Genomic DNA, 6,000 nt, shown 5'->3' on the forward strand with positions numbered 1-6,000 from the left:
GATTTTATAAATTGTGCTGAAGCAGTCCAGAATTCTTTAAAAGACAGGAACAAGGGAAGTGGAAAAAGGATGAAAGAATAAAAAGCAAGAGAGCTCCTTGGGCAGTAAGAGAGGTGAGAGATACCTAATAATCTTCCATCTCGGTCTGTAAGGAGATCAAATTTAGCGAGTATAATTCATCAGAGTATCTTCAGTTACTTCTTCTACATTAACCTGTGCAATTTTTGAAAAGACATTTAGGCCCATTTCTTTCATGAATATCAAACTAAGCTGTGGTAATGAATTTGCACACACAAGGCCATGGATGAAACTGGTGAGAAAAGCAAGCACCGAATACAGACAGACCAAAGTGCTCTCTCAGACAGCTTCATAAAGCAGTCTCAAGGCATTTTAGCATACCAGTTGCACACTGAAAAGTCTGTGATCTTGCTAATGTAAAGGGGTTAATTAGTAGAGTGGATTCCAGGGATTGTATTAAAAGGCCCAAAGTGTCAGTAGTTTCACATCTGGTATTAAATGAATGTAATGTGTTTCTAAGCTGTTTCAAACTGTGCTTTTGTGGTGCTTGGTATCTAAAAGATTTGTCAGATCAGCCAAACCAAAGTTGATATATGAATACTGACTATTTTGTTGCTATATTGCATTTCCTTGATAAAGTTTCCACTGAACATATTACTTAACCGTAATACAAATGTTTCCTAAACTCCATTTCATTATGTTCATGAATTAAAGCAGCAGCTGCATTCTGAACCATTAAATCTATCATTACTCAATGTGACATTAATTTCTTTATTATTACAGTTAATTCAGACCAGGAATGATCTTCTCTAGATTTGATTCTGCTTGGGATGAGAAAAGAATTAACTGCACTTACCATTGTCTCCATAAAAAATTAAATTAAATTAAAATAAAATAAAATAAAATCTTTTTGAATGTCTTGTTTTTAATTCAAAAATGTTTGTCAAGCTTATTTTTAACTAAGTCTTAGTATCTGTATCATTGATTAGTAGCATATTAAGGGTAACAAATACTAGGAAGTGGAGCCATGGAAATGACTGTTCATCAGGATGTTCATTACTTATTTCTGTTCCCTGATTGGAGTAGTGTCTATTACTGTGAATACTGTTGAGATCCTCTGGCTTAGGATTAAAATAGACTCTTTAAGGAAAAATTAATCGCTAAGGAACATGATTAATGAAGAGAATGAATATAGTAATGATGTGAATGGGGATGGGAATTAATATACCAAATAAATATACTGGCATGACATTACAGCAAAGAAAGTGAATTACAACCACTTCTCCCATTGCAGTAGCAAAGAAATTGGGATATCACTACCTTGGTACCTAGGCTATTGCAGTTACATGTATATCTGAAGACAAGGAATCAGAGGGGGTGGCCAGTAAGGATCATGTGGTAACAAGGCTCAGAACATCAGAAAAGAGAATGAATGAGAATGACATACACAATTGCAACTGGGAGAGGAATTTAGGGAGACAGAAAATGAACTGCATGAATTGGTATGCAATCAGAGCAACAAGACTATGTTTACAACCCAGCTTGATGGGGAGCATGATGGACCACTGGAGCCTCTTGCAAACATCAAGACTGGACTGTTTGTCAGCACAAGTGAGAAATTACAGAATGCTGAACACAACAGAGTATGCTGTACAGAGAAGGAAATGGGGGCATGTTTTATAGTGGTTAGATTCCAAAAATGTCCTCTGCTCTAAGAGACATTCCAGATTCTGAAGGAGTTTGTCACATTAAGTACAGGAAATTGTCTGTCAGATACGGTTTTAGGTACTGTGATCGTGGTACAAAGGATCCAGATGTGCTATCTCTGACACACTTAATACCATGACATAAATGATTACGATGAATTACCTTCTCCCCGTGATTTAACGTTCTGCTTTCATTCTACACATGGACTCCTATGGTTACCTGGAGGACTTTTGGCTATCACCTCCTATTGTATTACTATCTTCCAGTCTTTCAGTCAGTGGAAAAAATGTTTTGAATTAACAGAATAAAGAAGCCATTCTGGAATACCTGGAATACAACACATTTAAGTTGTTTAGACATAATTTTTTAAATATATAGACAAAGAAATATACAAACCTTTCTGAGAAAAAAAGAAGTGCTATGCATGCAGAAAATTGTGGACAAAGACTTCAAGAGCAGTTTTTCAGAGCTGAAATTGGCTCTTTTTCAAGTATTCTCAAAAGACTATTTAAAAAAAAATATTTTTCTTTTTGTATGGCAAGAGCCATAAGTTCATGTTAATAATGCCAGTTGATTTTAATAATGCCTAGTGGTAACTGCAAAACTGCAATAACCACAATAATGCTATGTAAAAGGAACAACTGCCATGGATTTCATGCTGGTGTGGAGAATTTTGTGAGCAGGTGGAGTGGGTTTTATATCTTCCAAGGGGGACACTTGATGTATTTCTCGTCATATGGCAGCCATTCCTAAAGTGTGTAGCTATAGGTGGAATAGGCGGTATAAACATTCTGTGCTCACAAACCCACGGTTCGAATTTATGCATACTGTCTGATGGCTGTCACTTTCAGTTTTACCAGAATAGAAATTTATTAGAGAGACTGGTACTATGCAGTCCTAAAAATAAGGACAAAGAGATGAAACCAGAAATGAATACTGACACTAATTCAAGAATTGCAACTGACCAGACTGAATAGAGAATATTTCACAGAGGAACACAGTTTATGTAAAACTACATATTGTGCACTGTTACATCACAGACATGCTTATGTAACCAAATACAGAAAATACAGAAGCTCCCTGGTCTGTTTTGGACTTCAGTATATTTATTTATCAAATTAAGATTGTATAAATTAGGTGGGATTCAGTCTCTTAATGTAGCATTTAGTGCCTTTTGGACTGATAAAGTATTCTGCTTGCGTTCCAGCAGCTGCATGATGAGGTTATGTGTCTTCCTGGGGTCCTCTGTGTGTCCTGCACAGATTTCTTCCTCACCTTAACTGAGCTGAAATAAGACAGCTTACTTTTAGGCATCTGATTCACTCCTTTGGTCCCTAGACCAAGAATTTGAGTTTGTCATCTTTTGACTACAGGTTATTGAAACAGACTTCTTGGAAAAAATAAAAGTTTAAAGTTTGTTTAAAGTTTAAAACAGTTTGTTTTGTGCTGACAGCACATTGATTATGTCAAAACTCTGTTATGAGCTAGATATCCACATAATGTGCTGCTAGAAATGCTAATGGGGCTGTGCTGTCTTCATGCTATAATGGAAATAAGAGCCCAGTATATAGTCTATGGTCTGTAACCATTAACCCAGCTGTGAGACTGAGAAATAGACACAAATGCTCTTGTGGATCTTGTGGACACAGCAACTTCTTCAAATGAAGATGTGCGGGGATATCAGCAAAGCCATAGGTATTGTGCCTAAATTAATTTGTTAGGAAGCAGAGAGTGAGAGAAGGCTGTGAGGAAGGGAAAACTAAAATATTTTAAGGCTGTAAAAGTGCAGTTCAAGTACTTTTACTATGTTGGGGCTTTGTCATACACCTGGGAGCAAAATTATGTTGGCATCGGAAATGACGGAGAATCTGAAACTCACGTGATAGTATAAAGTAAGGCAGCACAGGATGCCTTAGGGCTGAACCCATGTTGATGGGTTCATAGGTTGTCTTAAGCCTTGCCCAAATGCCCAGAAAAGTTCTCTCCAGACTTAGGACCTGTGGAAATTTGTAACCCCAGATTTTTACTTTTCATTGGCTCTCCAGGGTATGTGTCTTGCATATATGTCATATGTGGTATGTGTCTCATTACTCGAATCGGTGTGATGGTGTTGCTACACACTTCGCAGAGCTCAGGAGGTTACAGTGGCCTCCATGCCAGCAGCCTGCTGTCAAGCACAAGCTAAAGCACAGCACTTGAGTCATACTTCAACATTCAGCATCTGCCTGCAGCCAAATGTCCACCCCACTAGAGCATGGATTAACATGTAGATTTTGGTGAATCTTAGAGAGCAGAACTAAGAGTCAAGGACATTTTTTTTTTTTTCCCTAATAAAATTCTTCAGGGAATAGTATTGTTAACTGTATTTGTTAACTGTATTTGTATTGTTAACTGTAACCACTTAAACTGCTAATACTGCAGGTGTTGGTTTCTTAGGAATGTATGTATTTTTCTAACAAAAAATGAAGTCTGGTGGCTAGACAACACTCAGGTAGGAGTCCATGCTCAAGCAGGTACAGTGAATTCATGCAAGCTCAGAGTATCAACAAATAGCGCCACATAACGGTCTTAGGAAATGGAAAATATTTTTGTCCTATTTACCCTGATTTAGATTAAGGAATCTTTGGAAATCAACAGTTAAAAAAAAAAAAAAGTGCATCAGTGATGTGCCATTTGCGGAATAATAATGTTCTCTTTAGCACAGAAAATCTCACTTACCCAGGGGACAAAATGGGGCCAAATCCTCATCTGATGTCAATCAGCATGATTCCTTTGCCATTAGCATGGCTCCAGTGTGTTCAGTGGAGCAATACCAATTTACTTCTGCTGAGGGCTTTGGCCTTCTGTCTCAGCTCAAAGAAATTAAGCTGCCGTCCAAGTCTTCTGACTGAAGCTGTGTGCAGTTTAAATCTTGTTGCAAAAAGCCTGGTCAGATATGTTTTTCCTTTCTGTTTCACATGATTTTGCACATTTATCACAAGAGTTTAATGGAATATGTCTAATTTTCATCAAACCATGGAAAACCAAAAAATGTTCACAGGTTTACGCCAATGTCCCATTTTGCTGAAAAAATGCTAATGAACTTAGGCTTAAATTTACTTTGCAGAAATGTTTTCTCTTTATTTTTATTTTTTAATTTGTAATGGAATGTAAAGAACTTTAATGTCTGAGCTATTTTACACCTTATTATTTACACCTCTGCTTTGAAGGTCTTTTCAAAACAACATTGAAAATTCAAGAAAATTACAACAATATTATTTTAGGTTAGTGTGGTGATTTTACTCAGGTGGGCAGCCGAGCTCCACCACAACCGCTCTCTCACTCCCCCTCTCCTCAAAGAGGAAGGGGGAGAAAATACAACACAGAGAACTCGAGGTTTGAGATAAGAAAGGTTTAATTAAAGGGAAAGGGAATGGGAGGAAAAAACAGAGACAAAAGAAGCAATCAGTCCACGCGGAAGCACAGGGAGAGGAAAAATTATTCTCTACTTCCCATCAGCGAGCGGTGTTCGGCCACGTCCTGGGAAGCAGGGCCTCAAACGCGTAGTGGTTGTTCAGAACAGCCCCCTCCCCCACGAGAGCCCCCCCTTTTATTGCTGAGTGTGACATCAGGTGTTATGGAATATCCCTTTGTTTGGTTTAGGTCAGCTGCCCCAGCAATGTCCCCTCCCCATCACTTGCCCACCCCCAGCCTGCTGGCTCTTGGGGGCTTGGAAGGAGTCCTGATGCTGTGCCAGCACTATGCAGCAATAGACACAACACTAGAGTGATATCAGTGCTGTTCCAGCTACGAGTGCAGAGTACAGCACTGTGTGGGCTGCTGCAGGGAAAAGGTGACTCCAGCTCAGACAGACCCAACACAGTTAGAAAGACACATTTTTTTCCTCTTTTCTTTCTCCTTATGGAGGTCATACTTAAAGTGACGCATTATAAATCTAGAAAACCCTATAAATTCAGTTATAATTAAGACAAGATATTTAAGATATCTTCATGTCCTTATTTTCTTTAACAGTTTCTGATATTACTTTATTCTAAGTCTATCTATCTGCTTCACATGATTTTGCACATTCATGAGTTCAATGGAATGTGTCTAATTTTCATCAAAATATGGAAACCATGGAAAGCTCACTTTCTCAGGTGACAGTGAATCACACAGACAATATATAACAGAACAGGTAAACTGTGATGCTCCTACAAAGCAATGCAGAAGAATTGTAGGAATTACCATTTCCCATATTACATAGTGAGAACATTCTACACAGATATTATTAGTAGC

This window comes from Netta rufina (assembly GCF_964035555.1).
Source record: "Netta rufina genome assembly, chromosome: 1".
In the NCBI taxonomy this organism is placed as follows: Eukaryota; Metazoa; Chordata; class Aves; order Anseriformes; family Anatidae; genus Netta; species Netta rufina.